Genomic DNA, 21,253 nt, shown 5'->3' with positions numbered 1-21,253 from the left:
TAATAAAAATAGAACTCCAAGCACTTGCATCAAAGGGAGGTAACCACTTCTTGCTTCTGTCTTCTCTCCTCATTTAATGTGGGGGATATTGCAAATGTACAGCTTTGTTTACAAGCTGAAGCCACCATCCCCTCATTGACCTTTCCTTTATTATGGGTGCGCACGTGAACCGCTTGTTGGATTTGTATCTTGAGGGGTGCATTGACGTGAGCGTCGCTCACAATGATAGGCTAAGTAACATGATTAGTCCACGTTCAAAATGGCTTCCACACACACTGGATTGATCAAAGCCGACATTATTTTGACACGCCATGCTTGCATCAAGCGATCTCCGAGTTGAAGATGTTTACCAAATCATTTTTACAATTGTTTTATCACTGTTTATGTCACATAAAAAGTTTATATTGAACAGATGATTTAAATGACACGAGTCATGTCTTCGCACCTGCACGTGCTGAAATGATAAGGTGACTGGGGTGCAGACAGGTATCTGTAACATTAACTCTGGTTTCTCTTCATCCATTCGGATAAATCTTTCGCCTTTTACTAAAGATTTCCGTGGAGAGGAACATCACAATGAGTCTATAGACTAATTTATTACGCCCTGCATTGCCAGGGTCAACATTCCAAATAATAAAAATAGAACTCCAAGCACTTGCATCAAAGGGAGGTAACCACTTCTTGCTTCTGTCTTCTCTCCTCTTTTAATGTGGGGATATTGCAAATGTACAGCGTTGTTTACAAGCTGAAGCCACCATCCCCTCATTGACCTTTTCTTTATTATGGGTGGGCACGACAATCGCTTGTTGGATTTGTATCTTCAGGGGTGCATTGACGTGAGCGTCGCTCACAATGATAGGCTAAGTAACACGATTAGTCCACGTTCAAAATGGCTGCCACACACACTGGATTGATCAAAGCCGACATTATTTTGACATGCCATGCTTGCATCAAGCGATCTCCGAGTTGAAGATGTTTACCAAATCATTTTTACAATAGTTTTATCACTGTTTATGTCACATAAAAAGCTTATATTGAACAGATGATTTAAATGACACGAGTCATGTCTTCGCACCTGCACGTGCTGAAATGATAAGGTGACTGGGGTGCAGACAGGTATCTGTAACATTATCTCTGGTTTCTCTTCATCCATTCGGATAAATCTTTCGCCTTTTACTAAAGATTTCCGTGGAGAGGAACATCACAATGAGTCTATAGACTAATTTATTACGCCCTGCATTGCCAGGGTCAACATTCCAAATAATAAAAATAGAACTCCAAGCACTTGCATCAAAGGGAGGTAACCACTTCTTGCTTCTGTCTTCTCTCCTCTTTTAATGTGGGGATATTGCAAATGTACAGCGTTGTTTACAAGCTGAAGTCACCATCCCCTAATTGACCTTTCCTTTATTATGGGTGGGCACGAGAATCGCTTGTTGGATTTGTATCTTGAGGGGTGCATTGACGTGAGCGTCGCTCACAATGATTGTCTAAGTAACACGATTAGTCCACGTTCAAAATGGCTGCCACACACACTGGATTGATCAAAGCCGACATTATTTTGACACGCCATGCTTGCATCAAGCGATCTCCGAGTTGAAGATGTTTACCAAATCATTTTTACAATTGTTTTATCACTGTTTATGTCACATAAAAAGCTTATATTGAACAGATGATTTAAATGACACGAGTCATGTCTTCGCACCTGCACGTGCTGAAATGATAAGGTGACTGGGGTGCAGACAGGTATCTGTAACATTAACTCTGGTTTCTCTTCATCCATTCGGATAAATCTTTCGCCTTTTACTAAAGATTTCCGTGGAGAGGAACATCACAATGAGTCTATAGACTAATTTATTACGCCCTGCATTGCCAGGGTCAACATTCCAAATAATAAAAATAGAACTCCAAGCACTTGCATCAAAGGGAGGTAACCACTTCTTGCTTCTGTCTTCTCTCCTCTTTTAATGTGGGGATATTGCAAATGTACAGCGTTGTTTACAAGCTGAAGCCACCATCCTCTCATTGACCTTTCCTTTATTATGGGTGCGCACGAGAATCGCTTGTTGGATTTGTATCTTGAGGGGTGCATTGACGTGAGCGTCGCTCACAATGATAGGCTAAGTAACATGATTAGTCCACGTTCAAAATGGCTGCCACACTCACTGGATTGATCAAAGCCGACATTATTTTGACACGCCATGCTTGCATCAAGCGATCTCCGAGTTGAAGATGTTTACCAAATCATTTTTACAATTGTTTTATCACTGTTTATGTCACATAAAAAGCTTATATTGAACAGATGATTTAAATGACACGAGTCATGTCTTCGCACCTGCACGTGCTGAAATGATAAGGTGACTGGGGTGCAGACAGGTATCTGTAACATTAACTCTGGTTTCTCTTCATCCATTCGGATAAATCTTTCGCCTTTTACTAAAGATTTCCGTGGAGAGGAACATCACAATGAGTCTATAGACTAATTTATTACGCCCTGCATTGCCAGGGTCAACATTCCAAATAATAAAAATAGAACTCCAAGCACTTGCATCAAAGGGAGGTAACCACTTCTTGCTTCTGTCTTCTCTCCTCTTTTAATGTGGGGATATTGCAAATGTACAGCGTTGTTTACAAGCTGAAGTCACCATCCCCTAATTGACCTTTCCTTTATTATGGGTGGGCACGAGAATCGCTTGTTGGATTTGTATCTTGAGGGGTGCATTGACGTGAGCGTCGCTCACAATGATTGTCTAAGTAACACGATTAGTCCACGTTCAAAATGGCTGCCACACACACTGGATTGATCAAAGCCGACATTATTTTGACACGCCATGCTTGCATCAAGCGATCTCCGAGTTGAAGATGTTTACCAAATCATTTTTACAATTGTTTTATCACTGTTTATGTCACATAAAAAGCTTATATTGAACAGATGATTTAAATGACACGAGTCATGTCTTCGCACCTGCACGTGCTGAAATGATAAGGTGACTGGGGTGCAGACAGGTATCTGTAACATTAACTCTGGTTTCTCTTCATCCATTCGGATAAATCTTTCGCCTTTTACTAAAGATTTCCGTGGAGAGGAACATCACAATGAGTCTATAGACTAATTTATTACGCCCTGCATTGCCAGGGTCAACATTCCAAATAATAAAAATAGAACTCCAAGCACTTGCATCAAAGGGAGGTAACCACTTCTTGCTTCTGTCTTCTCTCCTCATTTAATGTGGGGGATATTGCAAATGTACAGCGTTGTTTACAAGCTGAAGCCACCATCCCCTCATTGACCTTTCCTTTATTATGGGTGCGCACGTGAATCGCTTGTTGGATTTGTATCTTGAGGGGTGCATTGACGTGAGCGTCGCTCACAATGATAGGCTAAGTAACATGATTAGTCCACGTTCAAAATGGCTTCCACACACACTGGATTGATCAAAGCCGACATTATTTTGACACGCCATGCTTGCATCAAGCGATCTCCGAGTTGAAGATGTTTACCAAATCATTTTTACAATTGTTTTATCACTGTTTATGTCACATAAAAAGCTTATATTGAACAGATGATTTAAATGACACGAGTCATGTCTTTGCACCTGCACGTGCTGAAATGATAAGGTGATTGGGGTGCAGACAGGTATCTGTAACATTAACTCTGGTTTCTCTTCATCCATTCGGATAAATCTTTCGCCTTTTACTAAAGATTTCCGTGGAGAGGAACATCACAATGAGTCTATAGACTAATTTATTACGCCCTGCATTGCCAGGGTCAACATTCCAAATAATAAAAATAGAACTCCAAGCACTTGCATCAAAGGGAGGTAACCACTTCTTGCTTCTGTCTTCTCTCCTCTTTTAATGTGGGGATATTGCAAATGTACAGCGTTGTTTACAAGCTGAAGCCACCATCCTCTCATTGACCTTTCCTTTATTATGGGTGCACACGAGAATCGCTTGTTGGATTTGTATCTTGAGGGGTGCATTGACGTGAGCGTCGCTCACAATGATTGTCTAAGTAACACGATTAGTCCACGTTCAAAATGGCTGCCACACACACTGGATTGATCAAAGCCGACATTATTTTGACACGCCATGCTTGCATCAAGCGATCTCCGAGTTGAAGATGTTTACCAAATCATTTTTACAATTGTTTTATCACTGTTTATGTCACATAAAAAGCTTATATTGAACAGATGATTTAAATGACACGAGTCATGTCTTCGCACCTGCACGTGCTGAAATGATAAGGTGACTGGGGTGCAGACAGGTATCTGTAACATTAACTCTGGTTTCTCTTCATCCATTCGGATAAATCTTTCGCCTTTTACTAAAGATTTCCGTGGAGAGGAACATCACAATGAGTCTATAGACTAATTTATTACACCCTGCATTGCCAGGGTCAACATTCCAAATAATAAAAATAGAACTCCAAGCACTTGCATCAAAGGGAGGTAACCACTTCTTGCTTCTGTCTTCTCTCCTCATTTAATGTGGGGGATATTGCAAATGTACAGCTTTGTTTACAAGCTGAAGCCACCATCCCCTCATTGACCTTTCCTTTATTATAGGTGCGCACGTGAACCGCTTGTTGGATTTGTATCTTCAGGGGTGCATTGACGTGAGCGTCGCTCACAATGATAGGCTAAGTAACACGATTAGTCCACGTTCAAAATGGCTGCCACACACACTGGATTGATCAAAGCCGACATTATTTTGACATGCCATGCTTGCATCAAGCGATCTCCGAGTTGAAGATGTTTACCAAATCATTTTTACAATAGTTTTATCACTGTTTATGTCACATAAAAAGCTTATATTGAACAGATGATTTAAATGACACGAGTCATGTCTTCGCACCTGCACGTGCTGAAATGATAAGGTGACTGGGGTGCAGACAGGTATCTGTAACATTAACTCTGGTTTCTCTTCATCCATTCGGATAAATCTTTCGCCTTTTACTAAAGATTTCCGTGGAGAGGAACATCACAATGAGTCTATAGACTAATTTATTACGCCCTGCATTGCCAGGGTCAACATTCCAAATAATAAAAATAGAACTCCAAGCACTTGCATCAAAGGGAGGTAACCACTTCTTGCTTCTGTCTTCTCTCCTCTTTTAATGTGGGGATATTGCAAATGTACAGCGTTGTTTACAAGCTGAAGTCACCATCCCCTAATTGACCTTTCCTTTATTATGGGTGGGCACGAGAATCGCTTGTTGGATTTGTATCTTGAGGGGTGCATTGACGTGAGCGTCGCTCACAATGATTGTCTAAGTAACACGATTAGTCCACGTTCAAAATGGCTGCCACACACACTGGATTGATCAAAGCCGACATTATTTTGACACGCCATGCTTGCATCAAGCGATCTCCGAGTTGAAGATGTTTACCAAATCATTTTTACAATTGTTTTATCACTGTTTATGTCACATAAAAAGCTTATATTGAACAGATGATTTAAATGACACGAGTCATGTCTTCGCACCTGCACGTGCTGAAATGATAAGGTGACTGGGGTGCAGACAGGTATCTGTAACATTAACTCTGGTTTCTCTTCATCCATTCGGATAAATCTTTCGCCTTTTACTAAAGATTTCCGTGGAGAGGAACATCACAATGAGTCTATAGACTAATTTATTACGCCCTGCATTGCCAGGGTCAACATTCCAAATAATAAAAATAGAACTCCAAGCACTTGCATCAAAGGGAGGTAACCACTTCTTGCTTCTGTCTTCTCTCCTCATTTAATGTGGGGGATATTGCAAATGTACAGCGTTGTTTACAAGCTGAAGCCACAATCCCCTCATTGACCTTTCCTTTATTATGGGTGCGCACGTGAATCGCTTGTTGGATTTGTATCTTGAGGGGTGCATTGACGTGAGCGTCGCTCACAATGATAGGCTAAGTAACATGATTAGTCCACGTTCAAAATGGCTTCCACACACACTGGATTGATCAAAGCCGACATTATTTTGACACGCCATGCTTGCATCAAGCGATCTCCGAGTTGAAGATGTTTACCAAATCATTTTTACAATTGTTTTATCACTGTTTATGTCACATAAAAAGCTTATATTGAACAGATGATTTAAATGACACGAGTCATGTCTTCGCACCTGCACGTGCTGAAATGATAAGGTGACTGGGGTGCAGACAGGTATCTGTAACATTAACTCTGGTTTCTCTTCATCCATTCGGATAAATCTTTCGCCTTTTACTAAAGATTTCCGTGGAGAGGAACATCACAATGAGTCTATAGACTAATTTATTACGCCCTGCATTGCCAGGGTCAACATTCCAAATAATAAAAATAGAACTCCAAGCACTTGCATCAAAGGGAGGTAACCACTTCTTGCTTCTGTCTTCTCTCCTCTTTTAATGTGGGGATATTGCAAATGTACAGCGTTGTTTACAAGCTGAAGCCACCATCCCCTCATTGACCTTTTCTTTATTATGGGTGGGCACGACAATCGCTTGTTGGATTTGTATCTTCAGGGGTGCATTGACGTGAGCGTCGCTCACAATGATAGGCTAAGTAACACGATTAGTCCACGTTCAAAATGGCTGCCACACACACTGGATTGATCAAAGCCGACATTATTTTGACATGCCATGCTTGCATCAAGCGATCTCCGAGTTGAAGATGTTTACCAAATCATTTTTACAATAGTTTTATCACTGTTTATGTCACATAAAAAGCTTATATTGAACAGATGATTTAAATGACACGAGTCATGTCTTCGCACCTGCACGTGCTGAAATGATAAGGTGACTGGGGTGCAGACAGGTATCTGTAACATTAACTCTGGTTTCTCTTCATCCATTCGGATAAATCTTTCGCCTTTTACTAAAGATTTCCGTGGAGAGGAACATCACAATGAGTCTATAGACTAATTTATTACGCCCTGCATTGCCAGGGTCAACATTCCAAATAATAAAAATAGAACTCCAAGCACTTGCATCAAAGGGAGGTAACCACTTCTTGCTTCTGTCTTCTCTCCTCTTTTAATGTGGGGATATTGCAAATGTACAGCGTTGTTTACAAGCTGAAGCCACCATCCCCTCATTGACCTTTCCTTTATTATGGGTGCGCACGTGAATCGCTTGTTGGATTTGTATCTTGAGGGGTGCATTGACGTGAGCGTCGCTCACAATGATAGGCTAAGTAACATGATTAGTCCACGTTCAAAATGGCTTCCACACACACTGGATTGATCAAAGCCGACATTATTTTGACACGCCATGCTTGCATCAAGCGATCTCCGAGTTGAAGATGTTTACCAAATCATTTTTACAATTGTTTTATCACTGTTTATGTCACATAAAAAGCTTATATTGAACAGATGATTTAAATGACACGAGTCATGTCTTCGCACCTGCACGTGCTGAAATGATAAGGTGACTGGGGTGCAGACAGGTATCTGTAACATTAACTCCGGTTTCTCTTCATCCATTCGGATAAATCTTTCGCCTTTTACTAAAGATTTCCGTGGAGAGGAACATCACAATGAGTCTATAGACTAATTTATTACGCCCTGCATTGCCAGGGTCAACATTCCAAATAATAAAAATAGAACTCCAAGCACTTGCATCAAAGGGAGGTAACCACTTCTTGCTTCTGTCTTCTCTCCTCTTTTAATGTGGGGATATTGCAAATGTACAGCGTTGTTTACAAGCTGAAGCCACCATCCTCTCATTGACCTTTCCTTTATTATGGGTGCACACGAGAATCGCTTGTTGGATTTGTATCTTGAGGGGTGCATTGACGTGAGCGTCGCTCACAATGATTGTCTAAGTAACACGATTAGTCCACGTTCAAAATGGCTTCCACACACACTGGATTGATCAAAGCCGACATTATTTTGACACGCCATGCTTGCATCAAGCGATCTCCGAGTTGAAGATGTTTACCAAATCATTTTTACAATTGTTTTATCACTGTTTATGTCACATAAAAAGCTTATATTGAACAGATGATTTAAATGACACGAGTCATGTCTTCGCACCTGCACGTGCTGAAATGATAAGGTGACTGGGGTGCAGACAGGTATCTGTAACATTAACTCTGGTTTCTCTTCATCCATTCGGATAAATCTTTCGCCTTTTACTAAAGATTTCCGTGGAGAGGAACATCACAATGAGTCTATAGACTAATTTATTACACCCTGCATTGCCAGGGTCAACATTCCAAATAATAAAAATAGAACTCCAAGCACTTGCATCAAAGGGAGGTAACCACTTCTTGCTTCTGTCTTCTCTCCTCATTTAATGTGGGGGATATTGCAAATGTACAGCTTTGTTTACAAGCTGAAGCCACCATCCCCTCATTGACCTTTCCTTTATTATGGGTGCGCACGTGAACCGCTTGTTGGATTTGTATCTTGAGGGGTGCATTGACGTGAGCGTCGCTCACAATGATAGGCTAAGTAACATGATTAGTCCACGTTCAAAATGGCTTCCACACACACTGGATTGATCAAAGCCGACATTATTTTGACACGCCATGCTTGCATCAAGCGATCTCCGAGTTGAAGATGTTTACCAAATCATTTTTACAATTGTTTTATCACTGTTTATGTCACATAAAAAGCTTATATTGAACAGATGATTTAAATGACACGAGTCATGTCTTCGCACCTGCACGTGCTGAAATGATAAGGTGACTGGGGTGCAGACAGGTATCTGTAACATTAACTCTGGTTTCTCTTCATCCATTCGGATAAATCTTTCGCCTTTTACTAAAGATTTCCGTGGAGAGGAACATCACAATGAGTCTATAGACTAATTTATTACGCCCTGCATTGCCAGGGTCAACATTCCAAATAATAAAAATAGAACTCCAAGCACTTGCATCAAAGGGAGGTAACCACTTCTTGCTTCTGTCTTCTCTCCTCTTTTAATGTGGGGATATTGCAAATGTACAGCGTTGTTTACAAGCTGAAGCCACCATCCCCTCATTGACCTTTTCTTTATTATGGGTGGGCACGACAATCGCTTGTTGGATTTGTATCTTCAGGGGTGCATTGACGTGAGCGTCGCTCACAATGATAGGCTAAGTAACACGATTAGTCCACGTTCAAAATGGCTGCCACACACACTGGATTGATCAAAGCCGACATTATTTTGACATGCCATGCTTGCATCAAGCGATCTCCGAGTTGAAGATGTTTACCAAATCATTTTTACAATAGTTTTATCACTGTTTATGTCACATAAAAAGCTTATATTGAACAGATGATTTAAATGACACGAGTCATGTCTTCGCACCTGCACGTGCTGAAATGATAAGGTGACTGGGGTGCAGACAGGTATCTGTAACATTAACTCTGGTTTCTCTTCATCCATTCGGATAAATCTTTCGCCTTTTACTAAAGATTTCCGTGGAGAGGAACATCACAATGAGTCTATAGACTAATTTATTACGCCCTGCATTGCCAGGGTCAACATTCCAAATAATAAAAATAGAACTCCAAGCACTTGCATCAAAGGGAGGTAACCACTTCTTGCTTCTGTCTTCTCTCCTCTTTTAATGTGGGGATATTGCAAATGTACAGCGTTGTTTACAAGCTGAAGCCACCATCCTCTCATTGACCTTTCCTTTATTATGGGTGCACACGAGAATCGCTTGTTGGATTTGTATCTTGAGGGGTGCATTGACGTGAGCGTCGCTCACAATGATTGTCTAAGTAACACGATTAGTCCACGTTCAAAATGGCTGCCACACACACTGGATTGATCAAAGCCGACATTATTTTGACACGCCATGCTTGCATCAAGCGATCTCCGAGTTGAAGATGTTTACCAAATCATTTTTACAATTGTTTTATCACTGTTTATGTCACATAAAAAGCTTATATTGAACAGATGATTTAAATGACACGAGTCATGTCTTCGCACCTGCACGTGCTGAAATGATAAGGTGACTGGGGTGCAGACAGGTATCTGTAACATTAACTCTGGTTTCTCTTCATCCATTCGGATAAATCTTTCGCCTTTTACTAAAGATTTCCGTGGAGAGGAACATCACAATGAGTCTATAGACTAATTTATTACACCCTGCATTGCCAGGGTCAACATTCCAAATAATAAAAATAGAACTCCAAGCACTTGCATCAAAGGGAGGTAACCACTTCTTGCTTCTGTCTTCTCTCCTCATTTAATGTGGGGGATATTGCAAATGTACAGCTTTGTTTACAAGCTGAAGCCACCATCCCCTCATTGACCTTTCCTTTATTATGGGTGCGCACGTGAACCGCTTGTTGGATTTGTATCTTCAGGGGTGCATTGACGTGAGCGTCGCTCACAATGATAGGCTAAGTAACACGATTAGTCCACGTTCAAAATGGCTGCCACACACACTGGATTGATCAAAGCCGACATTATTTTGACATGCCATGCTTGCATCAAGCGATCTCCGAGTTGAAGATGTTTACCAAATCATTTTTACAATAGTTTTATCACTGTTTATGTCACATAAAAAGCTTATATTGAACAGATGATTTAAATGACACGAGTCATGTCTTCGCACCTGCACGTGCTGAAATGATAAGGTGACTGGGGTGCAGACAGGTATCTGTAACATTAACTCTGGTTTCTCTTCATCCATTCGGATAAATCTTTCGCCTTTTACTAAAGATTTCCGTGGAGAGGAACATCACAATGAGTCTATAGACTAATTTATTACGCCCTGCATTGCCAGGGTCAACATTCCAAATAATAAAAATAGAACTCCAAGCACTTGCATCAAAGGGAGGTAACCACTTCTTGCTTCTGTCTTCTCTCCTCTTTTAATGTGGGGATATTGCAAATGTACAGCGTTGTTTACAAGCTGAAGTCACCATCCCCTAATTGACCTTTCCTTTATTATGGGTGGGCACGAGAATCGCTTGTTGGATTTGTATCTTGAGGGGTGCATTGACGTGAGCGTCGCTCACAATGATTGTCTAAGTAACACGATTAGTCCACGTTCAAAATGGCTGCCACACACACTGGATTGATCAAAGCCGACATTATTTTGACACGCCATGCTTGCATCAAGCGATCTCCGAGTTGAAGATGTTTACCAAATCATTTTTACAATTGTTTTATCACTGTTTATGTCACATAAAAAGCTTATATTGAACAGATGATTTAAATGACACGAGTCATGTCTTCGCACCTGCACGTGCTGAAATGATAAGGTGACTGGGGTGCAGACAGGTATCTGTAACATTAACTCTGGTTTCTCTTCATCCATTCGGATAAATCTTTCGCCTTTTACTAAAGATTTCCGTGGAGAGGAACATCACAATGAGTCTATAGACTAATTTATTACGCCCTGCATTGCCAGGGTCAACATTCCAAATAATAAAAATAGAACTCCAAGCACTTGCATCAAAGGGAGGTAACCACTTCTTGCTTCTGTCTTCTCTCCTCATTTAATGTGGGGGATATTGCAAATGTACAGCGTTGTTTACAAGCTGAAGCCACCATCCCCTCATTGACCTTTCCTTTATTATGGGTGCGCACGTGAATCGCTTGTTGGATTTGTATCTTGAGGGGTGCATTGACGTGAGCGTCGCTCACAATGATAGGCTAAGTAACATGATTAGTCCACGTTCAAAATGGCTTCCACACACACTGGATTGATCAAAGCCGACATTATTTTGACACGCCATGCTTGCATCAAGCGATCTCCGAGTTGAAGATGTTTACCAAATCATTTTTACAATTGTTTTATCACTGTTTATGTCACATAAAAAGCTTATATTGAACAGATGATTTAAATGACACGAGTCATGTCTTCGCACCTGCACGTGCTGAAATGATAAGGTGACTGGGGTGCAGACAGGTATCTGTAACATTAACTCTGGTTTCTCTTCATCCATTCGGATAAATCTTTCGCCTTTTACTAAAGATTTCCGTGGAGAGGAACATCACAATGAGTCTATAGACTAATTTATTACGCCCTGCATTGCCAGGGTCAACATTCCAAATAATAAAAATAGAACTCCAAGCACTTGCATCAAAGGGAGGTAACCACTTCTTGCTTCTGTCTTCTCTCCTCATTTAATGTGGGGGATATTGCAAATGTACAGCTTTGTTTACAAGCTGAAGCCACCATCCCCTCATTGACCTTTCCTTTATTATGGGTGCGCACGTGAACCGCTTGTTGGATTTGTATCTTCAGGGGTGCATTGACGTGAGCGTCGCTCACAATGATAGGCTAAGTAACACGATTAGTCCACGTTCAAAATGGCTGCCACACACACTGGATTGATCAAAGCCGACATTATTTTGACATGCCATGCTTGCATCAAGCGATCTCCGAGTTGAAGATGTTTACCAAATCATTTTTACAATAGTTTTATCACTGTTTATGTCACATAAAAAGCTTATATTGAACAGATGATTTAAATGACACGAGTCATGTCTTCGCACCTGCACGTGCTGAAATGATAAGGTGACTGGGGTGCAGACAGGTATCTGTAACATTAACTCTGGTTTCTCTTCATCCATTCGGATAAATCTTTCGCCTTTTACTAAAGATTTCCGTGGAGAGGAACATCACAATGAGTCTATAGACTAATTTATTACGCCCTGCATTGCCAGGGTCAACATTCCAAATAATAAAAATAGAACTCCAAGCACTTGCATCAAAGGGAGGTAACCACTTCTTGCTTCTGTCTTCTCTCCTCTTTTAATGTGGGGATATTGCAAATGTACAGCGTTGTTTACAAGCTGAAGTCACCATCCCCTAATTGACCTTTCCTTTATTATGGGTGGGCACGAGAATCGCTTGTTGGATTTGTATCTTGAGGGGTGCATTGACGTGAGCGTCGCTCACAATGATTGTCTAAGTAACACGATTAGTCCACGTTCAAAATGGCTGCCACACACACTGGATTGATCAAAGCCGACATTATTTTGACACGCCATGCTTGCATCAAGCGATCTCCGAGTTGAAGATGTTTACCAAATCATTTTTACAATTGTTTTATCACTGTTTATGTCACATAAAAAGCTTATATTGAACAGATGATTTAAATGACACGAGTCATGTCTTCGCACCTGCACGTGCTGAAATGATAAGGTGACTGGGGTGCAGACAGGTATCTGTAACATTAACTCTGGTTTCTCTTCATCCATTCGGATAAATCTTTCGCCTTTTACTAAAGATTTCCGTGGAGAGGAACATCACAATGAGTCTATAGACTAATTTATTACGCCCTGCATTGCCAGGGTCAACATTCCAAATAATAAAAATAGAACTCCAAGCACTTGCATCAAAGGGAGGTAACCACTTCTTGCTTCTGTCTTCTCTCCTCATTTAATGTGGGGGATATTGCAAATGTACAGCGTTGTTTACAAGCTGAAGCCACCATCCCCTCATTGACCTTTCCTTTATTATGGGTGCGCACGTGAATCGCTTGTTGGATTTGTATCTTGAGGGGTGCATTGACGTGAGCGTCGCTCACAATGATAGGCTAAGTAACATGATTAGTCCACGTTCAAAATGGCTTCCACACACACTGGATTGATCAAAGCCGACATTATTTTGACACGCCATGCTTGCATCAAGCGATCTCCGAGTTGAAGATGTTTACCAAATCATTTTTACAATTGTTTTATCACTGTTTATGTCACATAAAAAGCTTATATTGAACAGATGATTTAAATGACACGAGTCATGTCTTCGCACCTGCACGTGCTGAAATGATAAGGTGACTGGGGTGCAGACAGGTATCTGTAACATTAACTCTGGTTTCTCTTCATCCATTCGGATAAATCTTTCGCCTTTTACTAAAGATTTCCGTGGAGAGGAACATCACAATGAGTCTATAGACTAATTTATTACGCCCTGCATTGCCAGGGTCAACATTCCAAATAATAAAAATAGAACTCCAAGCACTTGCATCAAAGGGAGGTAACCACTTCTTGCTTCTGTCTTCTCTCCTCTTTTAATGTGGGGATATTGCAAATGTACAGCGTTGTTTACAAGCTGAAGCCACCATCCCCTCATTGACCTTTTCTTTATTATGGGTGGGCACGACAATCGCTTGTTGGATTTGTATCTTCAGGGGTGCATTGACGTGAGCGTCGCTCACAATGATAGGCTAAGTAACACGATTAGTCCACGTTCAAAATGGCTGCCACACACACTGGATTGATCAAAGCCGACATTATTTTGACATGCCATGCTTGCATCAAGCGATCTCCGAGTTGAAGATGTTTACCAAATCATTTTTACAATAGTTTTATCACTGTTTATGTCACATAAAAAGCTTATATTGAACAGATGATTTAAATGACACGAGTCATGTCTTCGCACCTGCACCTGCTGAAATGATAAGGTGACTGGGGTGCAGACAGGTATCTGTAACATTAACTCTGGTTTCTCTTCATCCATTCGGATAAATCTTTCGCCTTTTACTAAAGATTTCCGTGGAGAGGAACATCACAATGAGTCTATAGACTAATTTATTACGCCCTGCATTGCCAGGGTCAACATTCCAAATAATAAAAATAGAACTCCAAGCACTTGCATCAAAGGGAGGTAACCACTTCTTGCTTCTGTCTTCTCTCCTCTTTTAATGTGGGGATATTGCAAATGTACAGCGTTGTTTACAAGCTGAAGCCACCATCCCCTCATTGACCTTTCCTTTATTATGGGTGCGCACGTGAATCGCTTGTTGGATTTGTATCTTGAGGGGTGCATTGACGTGAGCGTCGCTCACAATGATAGGCTAAGTAACATGATTAGTCCACGTTCAAAATGGCTTCCACACACACTGGATTGATCAAAGCCGACATTATTTTGACACGCCATGCTTGCATCAAGCGATCTCCGAGTTGAAGATGTTTACCAAATCATTTTTACAATTGTTTTATCACTGTTTATGTCACATAAAAAGCTTATATTGAACAGATGATTTAAATGACACGAGTCATGTCTTTGCACCTGCACGTGCTGAAATGATAAGGTGATTGGGGTGCAGACAGGTATCTGTAACATTAACTCTGGTTTTTCTTCATCCATTCGGATAAATCTTTCGCCTTTTACTAAAGATTTCCGTGGAGAGGAACATCACAATGAGTCTATAGACTAATTTATTACGCCCTGCATTGCCAGGGTCAACATTCCAAATAATAAAAATAGAACTCCAAGCACTTGCATCAAAGGGAGGTAACCACTTCTTGCTTCTGTCTTCTCTCCTCTTTTAATGTGGGGATATTGCAAATGTACAGCGTTGTTTACAAGCTGAAGCCACCATCCCCTCATTGACCTTTTCTTTATTATGGGTGGGCACGACAATCGCTTGTTGGATTTGTATCTTGAGGGGTGCATTGACGTGAGCGTCGCTCACAATGATGGGCTAAGTAACACGATTAGTCCACGTTCAAAATGGCTGCCACACTCACTGGATTGATCAAAGCCGACATTATTTTGACATGCCATGCTTGCATCAAGCGATCTCCGAGTTGAAGATGTTTACCAAATCATTTTTACAATAGTTTTATCACTGTTTATGTCACATAAAAAGCTTATATTGAACAGATGATTTAAATGACACGAGTCATGTCTTCGCACCTGCACGTGCTGAAATGATAAGGTGACTGGGGTGCAGACAGGTATCTGTAACATTAACTCCGGTTTCTCTTCATCCATTCGGATAAATCTTTCGCCTTTTACTAAAGATTTCCGTGGAGAGGAACATCACAATGAGTCTATAGACTAATTTATTACGCCCTGCATTGCCAGGGTCAACATTCCAAATAATAAAAATAGAACTCCAAGCACTTGCATCAAAGGGAGGTAACCACTTCTTGCTTCTGTCTTCTCTCCTCTTTTAATGTGGGGATATTGCAAATGTACAGCGTTGTTTACAAGCTGAAGCCACCATCCTCTCATTGACCTTTCCTTTATTATGGGTGCACACGAGAATCGCTTGTTGGATTTGTATCTTGAGGGGTGCATTGACGTGAGCGTCGCTCACAATGATTGTCTAAGTAACACGATTAGTCCACGTTCAAAATGGCTTCCACACACACTGGATTGATCAAAGCCGACATTATTTTGACACGCCATGCTTGCATCAAGCGATCTCCGAGTTGAAGATGTTTACCAAATCATTTTTACAATTGTTTTATCACTGTTTATGTCACATAAAAAGCTTATATTGAACAGATGATTTAAATGACACGAGTCATGTCTTCGCACCTGCACGTGCTGAAATGATAAGGTGACTGGGGTGCAGACAGGTATCTGTAACATTAACTCTGGTTTCTCTTCATCCATTCGGATAAATCTTTCGCCTTTTACTAAAGATTTCCGTGGAGAGGAACATCACAATGAGTCTATAGACTAATTTATTACACCCTGCATTGCCAGGATCAACATTCCAAATAATAAAAATAGAACTCCAAGCACTTGCATCAAAGGGAGGTAACCACTTCTTGCTTCTGTCTTCTCTCCTCATTTAATGTGGGGGATATTGCAAATGTACAGCTTTGTTTACAAGCTGAAGCCACCATCCCCTCATTGACCTTTCCTTTATTATGGGTGCGCACGTGAACCGCTTGTTGGATTTGTATCTTGAGGGGTGCATTGACGTGAGCGTCGCTCACAATGATAGGCTAAGTAACATGATTAGTCCACGTTCAAAATGGCTTCCACACACACTGGATTGATCAAAGCCGACATTATTTTGACACGCCATGCTTGCATCAAGCGATCTCCGAGTTGAAGATGTTTACCAAATCATTTTTACAATTGTTTTATCACTGTTTATGTCACATAAAAAGTTTATATTGAACAGATGATTTAAATGACACGAGTCATGTCTTCGCACCTGCACGTGCTGAAATGATAAGGTGACTGGGGTGCAGACAGGTATCTGTAACATTAACTCTGGTTTCTCTTCATCCATTCGGATAAATCTTTCGCCTTTTACTAAAGATTTCCGTGGAGAGGAACATCACAATGAGTCTATAGACTAATTTATTACGCCCTGCATTGCCAGGGTCAACATTCCAAATAATAAAAATAGAACTCCAAGCACTTGCATCAAAGGGAGGTAACCACTTCTTGCTTCTGTCTTCTCTCCTCTTTTAATGTGGGGATATTGCAAATGTACAGCGTTGTTTACAAGCTGAAGCCACCATCCCCTCATTGACCTTTTCTTTATTATGGGTGGGCACGACAATCGCTTGTTGGATTTGTATCTTCAGGGGTGCATTGACGTGAGCGTCGCTCACAATGATAGGCTAAGTAACACGATTAGTCCACGTTCAAAATGGCTGCCACACACACTGGATTGATCAAAGCCGACATTATTTTGACATGCCATGCTTGCATCAAGCGATCTCCGAGTTGAAGATGTTTACCAAATCATTTTTACAATAGTTTTATCACTGTTTATGTCACATAAAAAGCTTATATTGAACAGATGATTTAAATGACACGAGTCATGTCTTCGCACCTGCACGTGCTGAAATGATAAGGTGACTGGGGTGCAGACAGGTATCTGTAACATTATCTCTGGTTTCTCTTCATCCATTCGGATAAATCTTTCGCCTTTTACTAAAGATTTCCGTGGAGAGGAACATCACAATGAGTCTATAGACTAATTTATTACGCCCTGCATTGCCAGGGTCAACATTCCAAATAATAAAAATAGAACTCCAAGCACTTGCATCAAAGGGAGGTAACCACTTCTTGCTTCTGTCTTCTCTCCTCTTTTAATGTGGGGATATTGCAAATGTACAGCGTTGTTTACAAGCTGAAGTCACCATCCCCTAATTGACCTTTCCTTTATTATGGGTGGGCACGAGAATCGCTTGTTGGATTTGTATCTTGAGGGGTGCATTGACGTGAGCGTCGCTCACAATGATTGTCTAAGTAACACGATTAGTCCACGTTCAAAATGGCTGCCACACACACTGGATTGATCAAAGCCGACATTATTTTGACACGCCATGCTTGCATCAAGCGATCTCCGAGTTGAAGATGTTTACCAAATCATTTTTACAATTGTTTTATCACTGTTTATGTCACATAAAAAGCTTATATTGAACAGATGATTTAAATGACACGAGTCATGTCTTCGCACCTGCACGTGCTGAAATGATAAGGTGACTGGGGTGCAGACAGGTATCTGTAACATTAACTCTGGTTTCTCTTCATCCATTCGGATAAATCTTTCGCCTTTTACTAAAGATTTCCGTGGAGAGGAACATCACAATGAGTCTATAGACTAATTTATTACGCCCTGCATTGCCAGGGTCAACATTCCAAATAATAAAAATAGAACTCCAAGCACTTGCATCAAAGGGAGGTAACCACTTCTTGCTTCTGTCTTCTCTCCTCTTTTAATGTGGGGATATTGCAAATGTACAGCGTTGTTTACAAGCTGAAGCCACCATCCTCTCATTGACCTTTCCTTTATTATGGGTGCGCACGAGAATCGCTTGTTGGATTTGTATCTTGAGGGGTGCATTGACGTGAGCGTCGCTCACAATGATAGGCTAAGTAACATGATTAGTCCACGTTCAAAATGGCTGCCACACTCACTGGATTGATCAAAGCCGACATTATTTTGACACGCCATGCTTGCATCAAGCGATCTCCGAGTTGAAGATGTTTACCAAATCATTTTTACAATTGTTTTATCACTGTTTATGTCACATAAAAAGCTTATATTGAACAGATGATTTAAATGACACGAGTCATGTCTTCGCACCTGCACGTGCTGAAATGATAAGGTGACTGGGGTGCAGACAGGTATCTGTAACATTAACTCTGGTTTCTCTTCATCCATTCGGATAAATCTTTCGCCTTTTACTAAAGATTTCCGTGGAGAGGAACATCACAATGAGTCTATAGACTAATTTATTACGCCCTGCATTGCCAGGGTCAACATTCCAAATAATAAAAATAGAACTCCAAGCACTTGCATCAAAGGGAGGTAACCACTTCTTGCTTCTGTCTTCTCTCCTCTTTTAATGTGGGGATATTGCAAATGTACAGCGTTGTTTACAAGCTGAAGTCACCATCCCCTAATTGACCTTTCCTTTATTATGGGTGGGCACGAGAATCGCTTGTTGGATTTGTATCTTGAGGGGTGCATTGACGTGAGCGTCGCTCACAATGATTGTCTAAGTAACACGATTAGTCCACGTTCAAAATGGCTGCCACACACACTGGATTGATCAAAGCCGACATTATTTTGACACGCCATGCTTGCATCAAGCGATCTCCGAGTTGAAGATGTTTACCAAATCATTTTTACAATTGTTTTATCACTGTTTATGTCACATAAAAAGCTTATATTGAACAGATGATTTAAATGACACGAGTCATGTCTTCGCACCTGCACGTGCTGAAATGATAAGGTGACTGGGGTGCAGACAGGTATCTGTAACATTAACTCTGGTTTCTCTTCATCCATTCGGATAAATCTTTCGCCTTTTACTAAAGATTTCCGTGGAGAGGAACATCACAATGAGTCTATAGACTAATTTATTACGCCCTGCATTGCCAGGGTCAACATTCCAAATAATAAAAATAGAACTCCAAGCACTTGCATCAAAGGGAGGTAACCACTTCTTGCTTCTGTCTTCTCTCCTCATTTAATGTGGGGGATATTGCAAATGTACAGCGTTGTTTACAAGCTGAAGCCACCATCCCCTCATTGACCTTTCCTTTATTATGGGTGCGCACGTGAATCGCTTGTTGGATTTGTATCTTGAGGGGTGCATTGACGTGAGCGTCGCTCACAATGATAGGCTAAGTAACATGATTAGTCCACGTTCAAAATGGCTTCCACACACACTGGATTGATCAAAGCCGACATTATTTTGACACGCCATGCTTGCATCAAGCGATCTCCGAGTTGAAGATGTTTACCAAATCATTTTTACAATTGTTTTATCACTGTTTATGTCACATAAAAAGCTTATATTGAACAGATGATTTAAATGACACGAGTCATGTCTTTGCACCTGCACGTGCTGAAATGATAAGGTGATTGGGGTGCAGACAGGTATCTGTAACATTAACTCTGGTTTCTCTTCATCCATTCGGATAAATCTTTCGCCTTTTACTAAAGATTTCCGTGGAGAGGAACATCACAATGAGTCTATAGACTAATTTATTACGCCCTGCATTGCCAGGGTCAACATTCCAAATAATAAAAATAGAACTCCAAGCACTTGCATCAAAGGGAGGTAACCACTTCTTGCTTCTGTCTTCTCTCCTCTTTTAATGTGGGGATATTGCAAATGTACAGCGTTGTTTACAAGCTGAAGCCACCATCCTCTCATTGACCTTTCCTTTATTATGGGTGCACACGAGAATCGCTTGTTGGATTTGTATCTTGAGGGGTGCATTGACGTGAGCGTCGCTCACAATGATTGTCTAAGTAACACGATTAGTCCACGTTCAAAATGGCTGCCACACACACTGGATTGATCAAAGCCGACATTATTTTGACACGCCATGCTTGCATCAAGCGATCTCCGAGTTGAAGATGTTTACCAAATCATTTTTACAATTGTTTTATCACTGTTTATGTCACATAAAAAGCTTATATTGAACAGATGATTTAAATGACACGAGTCATGTCTTCGCACCTGCACGTGCTGAAATGATAAGGTGACTGGGGTGCAGACAGGTATCTGTAACATTAACTCTGGTTTCTCTTCATCCATTCGGATAAATCTTTCGCCTTTTACTAAAGATTTCCGTGGAGAGGAACATCACAATGAGTCTATAGACTAATTTATTACGCCCTGCATTGCCAGGGTCAACATTCCAAATAATAAAAATAGAACTCCAAGCACTTGCATCAAAGGGAGGTAACCACTTCTTGCTTCTGTCTTCTCTCCTCATTTAATGTGGGGGATATTGCAAATGTACAGCGTTGTTTACAAGCTGAAGCCACCATCCCCTCATTGACCTTTCCTTTATTATGGGTGCGCACGTGAATCGCTTGTTGGATTTGTATCTTGAGGGGTGCATTGACGTGAGCGTCGCTCACAATGATAGGCTAAGTAACATGATTAGTCCACGTTCAAAATGGCTTCCACACACACTGGATTGATCAAAGCCGACATTATTTTGACACGCCATGCTTGCATCAAGCGATCTCCGAGTTGAAGATGTTTACCAAATCATTTTTACAATTGTTTTATCACTGTTTATGTCACATAAAAAGCTTATATTGAACAGATGATTTAAATGACACGAGTCATGTCTTCGCACCTGCACG

At 40.9% G+C, this 21,253-nt stretch overlaps 33 non-coding genes across 33 annotated transcripts; all 33 read left to right on the top strand.

The window, feature by feature from the left end:
• The first annotated feature begins 499 nt into the window (after positions 1-499).
• Positions 500-620, top strand: LOC139466259 (U5 spliceosomal RNA). The gene has a single exon (XR_011653310.1). It is a non-coding gene; the product is annotated as a U5 spliceosomal RNA (small nuclear RNA).
• A 509-nt stretch (positions 621-1,129) lies between these two features.
• On the top strand, positions 1,130-1,250 carry LOC139466488 (U5 spliceosomal RNA). Its single transcript, XR_011653528.1, has one exon. It is a non-coding gene; the product is annotated as a U5 spliceosomal RNA (small nuclear RNA).
• A 509-nt stretch (positions 1,251-1,759) lies between these two features.
• On the top strand, positions 1,760-1,880 carry LOC139466258 (U5 spliceosomal RNA). The gene has a single exon (XR_011653309.1). It is a non-coding gene; the product is annotated as a U5 spliceosomal RNA (small nuclear RNA).
• Positions 1,881-2,389: 509 nt separating this feature from the next.
• Positions 2,390-2,510, top strand: LOC139466257 (U5 spliceosomal RNA). Its single transcript, XR_011653308.1, has one exon. It is a non-coding gene; the product is annotated as a U5 spliceosomal RNA (small nuclear RNA).
• Positions 2,511-3,019: 509 nt separating this feature from the next.
• On the top strand, positions 3,020-3,140 carry LOC139466256 (U5 spliceosomal RNA). The gene has a single exon (XR_011653307.1). It is a non-coding gene; the product is annotated as a U5 spliceosomal RNA (small nuclear RNA).
• Positions 3,141-3,650: 510 nt separating this feature from the next.
• LOC139466255 (U5 spliceosomal RNA) lies at positions 3,651-3,771 on the top strand. The gene has a single exon (XR_011653306.1). It is a non-coding gene; the product is annotated as a U5 spliceosomal RNA (small nuclear RNA).
• Positions 3,772-4,280: 509 nt separating this feature from the next.
• LOC139466226 (U5 spliceosomal RNA) lies at positions 4,281-4,401 on the top strand. The gene has a single exon (XR_011653279.1). It is a non-coding gene; the product is annotated as a U5 spliceosomal RNA (small nuclear RNA).
• Positions 4,402-4,911: 510 nt separating this feature from the next.
• LOC139466254 (U5 spliceosomal RNA) lies at positions 4,912-5,032 on the top strand. Its single transcript, XR_011653305.1, has one exon. It is a non-coding gene; the product is annotated as a U5 spliceosomal RNA (small nuclear RNA).
• A 509-nt stretch (positions 5,033-5,541) lies between these two features.
• LOC139466253 (U5 spliceosomal RNA) lies at positions 5,542-5,662 on the top strand. The gene has a single exon (XR_011653304.1). It is a non-coding gene; the product is annotated as a U5 spliceosomal RNA (small nuclear RNA).
• Positions 5,663-6,172: 510 nt separating this feature from the next.
• Positions 6,173-6,293, top strand: LOC139466252 (U5 spliceosomal RNA). Its single transcript, XR_011653303.1, has one exon. It is a non-coding gene; the product is annotated as a U5 spliceosomal RNA (small nuclear RNA).
• Positions 6,294-6,802: 509 nt separating this feature from the next.
• On the top strand, positions 6,803-6,923 carry LOC139466250 (U5 spliceosomal RNA). The gene has a single exon (XR_011653301.1). It is a non-coding gene; the product is annotated as a U5 spliceosomal RNA (small nuclear RNA).
• A 509-nt stretch (positions 6,924-7,432) lies between these two features.
• LOC139466452 (U5 spliceosomal RNA) lies at positions 7,433-7,553 on the top strand. Its single transcript, XR_011653493.1, has one exon. It is a non-coding gene; the product is annotated as a U5 spliceosomal RNA (small nuclear RNA).
• Positions 7,554-8,062: 509 nt separating this feature from the next.
• Positions 8,063-8,183, top strand: LOC139466215 (U5 spliceosomal RNA). Its single transcript, XR_011653268.1, has one exon. It is a non-coding gene; the product is annotated as a U5 spliceosomal RNA (small nuclear RNA).
• Positions 8,184-8,693: 510 nt separating this feature from the next.
• LOC139466249 (U5 spliceosomal RNA) lies at positions 8,694-8,814 on the top strand. The gene has a single exon (XR_011653300.1). It is a non-coding gene; the product is annotated as a U5 spliceosomal RNA (small nuclear RNA).
• A 509-nt stretch (positions 8,815-9,323) lies between these two features.
• Positions 9,324-9,444, top strand: LOC139466248 (U5 spliceosomal RNA). Its single transcript, XR_011653299.1, has one exon. It is a non-coding gene; the product is annotated as a U5 spliceosomal RNA (small nuclear RNA).
• A 509-nt stretch (positions 9,445-9,953) lies between these two features.
• On the top strand, positions 9,954-10,074 carry LOC139466203 (U5 spliceosomal RNA). Its single transcript, XR_011653257.1, has one exon. It is a non-coding gene; the product is annotated as a U5 spliceosomal RNA (small nuclear RNA).
• Positions 10,075-10,584: 510 nt separating this feature from the next.
• LOC139466247 (U5 spliceosomal RNA) lies at positions 10,585-10,705 on the top strand. Its single transcript, XR_011653298.1, has one exon. It is a non-coding gene; the product is annotated as a U5 spliceosomal RNA (small nuclear RNA).
• Positions 10,706-11,214: 509 nt separating this feature from the next.
• On the top strand, positions 11,215-11,335 carry LOC139466245 (U5 spliceosomal RNA). Its single transcript, XR_011653297.1, has one exon. It is a non-coding gene; the product is annotated as a U5 spliceosomal RNA (small nuclear RNA).
• A 510-nt stretch (positions 11,336-11,845) lies between these two features.
• Positions 11,846-11,966, top strand: LOC139466243 (U5 spliceosomal RNA). The gene has a single exon (XR_011653295.1). It is a non-coding gene; the product is annotated as a U5 spliceosomal RNA (small nuclear RNA).
• Positions 11,967-12,476: 510 nt separating this feature from the next.
• On the top strand, positions 12,477-12,597 carry LOC139466242 (U5 spliceosomal RNA). The gene has a single exon (XR_011653294.1). It is a non-coding gene; the product is annotated as a U5 spliceosomal RNA (small nuclear RNA).
• Positions 12,598-13,106: 509 nt separating this feature from the next.
• LOC139466241 (U5 spliceosomal RNA) lies at positions 13,107-13,227 on the top strand. The gene has a single exon (XR_011653293.1). It is a non-coding gene; the product is annotated as a U5 spliceosomal RNA (small nuclear RNA).
• A 510-nt stretch (positions 13,228-13,737) lies between these two features.
• On the top strand, positions 13,738-13,858 carry LOC139466240 (U5 spliceosomal RNA). Its single transcript, XR_011653292.1, has one exon. It is a non-coding gene; the product is annotated as a U5 spliceosomal RNA (small nuclear RNA).
• Positions 13,859-14,367: 509 nt separating this feature from the next.
• Positions 14,368-14,488, top strand: LOC139466239 (U5 spliceosomal RNA). The gene has a single exon (XR_011653291.1). It is a non-coding gene; the product is annotated as a U5 spliceosomal RNA (small nuclear RNA).
• A 509-nt stretch (positions 14,489-14,997) lies between these two features.
• Positions 14,998-15,118, top strand: LOC139466466 (U5 spliceosomal RNA). Its single transcript, XR_011653507.1, has one exon. It is a non-coding gene; the product is annotated as a U5 spliceosomal RNA (small nuclear RNA).
• Positions 15,119-15,627: 509 nt separating this feature from the next.
• LOC139466451 (U5 spliceosomal RNA) lies at positions 15,628-15,748 on the top strand. The gene has a single exon (XR_011653492.1). It is a non-coding gene; the product is annotated as a U5 spliceosomal RNA (small nuclear RNA).
• Positions 15,749-16,257: 509 nt separating this feature from the next.
• On the top strand, positions 16,258-16,378 carry LOC139466443 (U5 spliceosomal RNA). Its single transcript, XR_011653484.1, has one exon. It is a non-coding gene; the product is annotated as a U5 spliceosomal RNA (small nuclear RNA).
• Positions 16,379-16,888: 510 nt separating this feature from the next.
• On the top strand, positions 16,889-17,009 carry LOC139466237 (U5 spliceosomal RNA). Its single transcript, XR_011653289.1, has one exon. It is a non-coding gene; the product is annotated as a U5 spliceosomal RNA (small nuclear RNA).
• Positions 17,010-17,518: 509 nt separating this feature from the next.
• LOC139466486 (U5 spliceosomal RNA) lies at positions 17,519-17,639 on the top strand. Its single transcript, XR_011653526.1, has one exon. It is a non-coding gene; the product is annotated as a U5 spliceosomal RNA (small nuclear RNA).
• Positions 17,640-18,148: 509 nt separating this feature from the next.
• Positions 18,149-18,269, top strand: LOC139466236 (U5 spliceosomal RNA). Its single transcript, XR_011653288.1, has one exon. It is a non-coding gene; the product is annotated as a U5 spliceosomal RNA (small nuclear RNA).
• Positions 18,270-18,778: 509 nt separating this feature from the next.
• LOC139466235 (U5 spliceosomal RNA) lies at positions 18,779-18,899 on the top strand. Its single transcript, XR_011653287.1, has one exon. It is a non-coding gene; the product is annotated as a U5 spliceosomal RNA (small nuclear RNA).
• Positions 18,900-19,408: 509 nt separating this feature from the next.
• Positions 19,409-19,529, top strand: LOC139466234 (U5 spliceosomal RNA). The gene has a single exon (XR_011653286.1). It is a non-coding gene; the product is annotated as a U5 spliceosomal RNA (small nuclear RNA).
• A 510-nt stretch (positions 19,530-20,039) lies between these two features.
• On the top strand, positions 20,040-20,160 carry LOC139466233 (U5 spliceosomal RNA). Its single transcript, XR_011653285.1, has one exon. It is a non-coding gene; the product is annotated as a U5 spliceosomal RNA (small nuclear RNA).
• Positions 20,161-20,669: 509 nt separating this feature from the next.
• On the top strand, positions 20,670-20,790 carry LOC139466232 (U5 spliceosomal RNA). Its single transcript, XR_011653284.1, has one exon. It is a non-coding gene; the product is annotated as a U5 spliceosomal RNA (small nuclear RNA).
• The last annotated feature ends 463 nt before the right edge of the window (positions 20,791-21,253 follow it).

This window comes from Haliotis cracherodii, unplaced genomic scaffold, assembly GCF_022045235.1.
Source record: "Haliotis cracherodii isolate W230 unplaced genomic scaffold, xgHalCrac1.p SCAF_18, whole genome shotgun sequence".
In the NCBI taxonomy this organism is placed as follows: domain Eukaryota; kingdom Metazoa; phylum Mollusca; class Gastropoda; order Lepetellida; family Haliotidae; genus Haliotis; species Haliotis cracherodii.
This window is presented reverse-complemented; position numbering and strand designations above follow the sequence as displayed.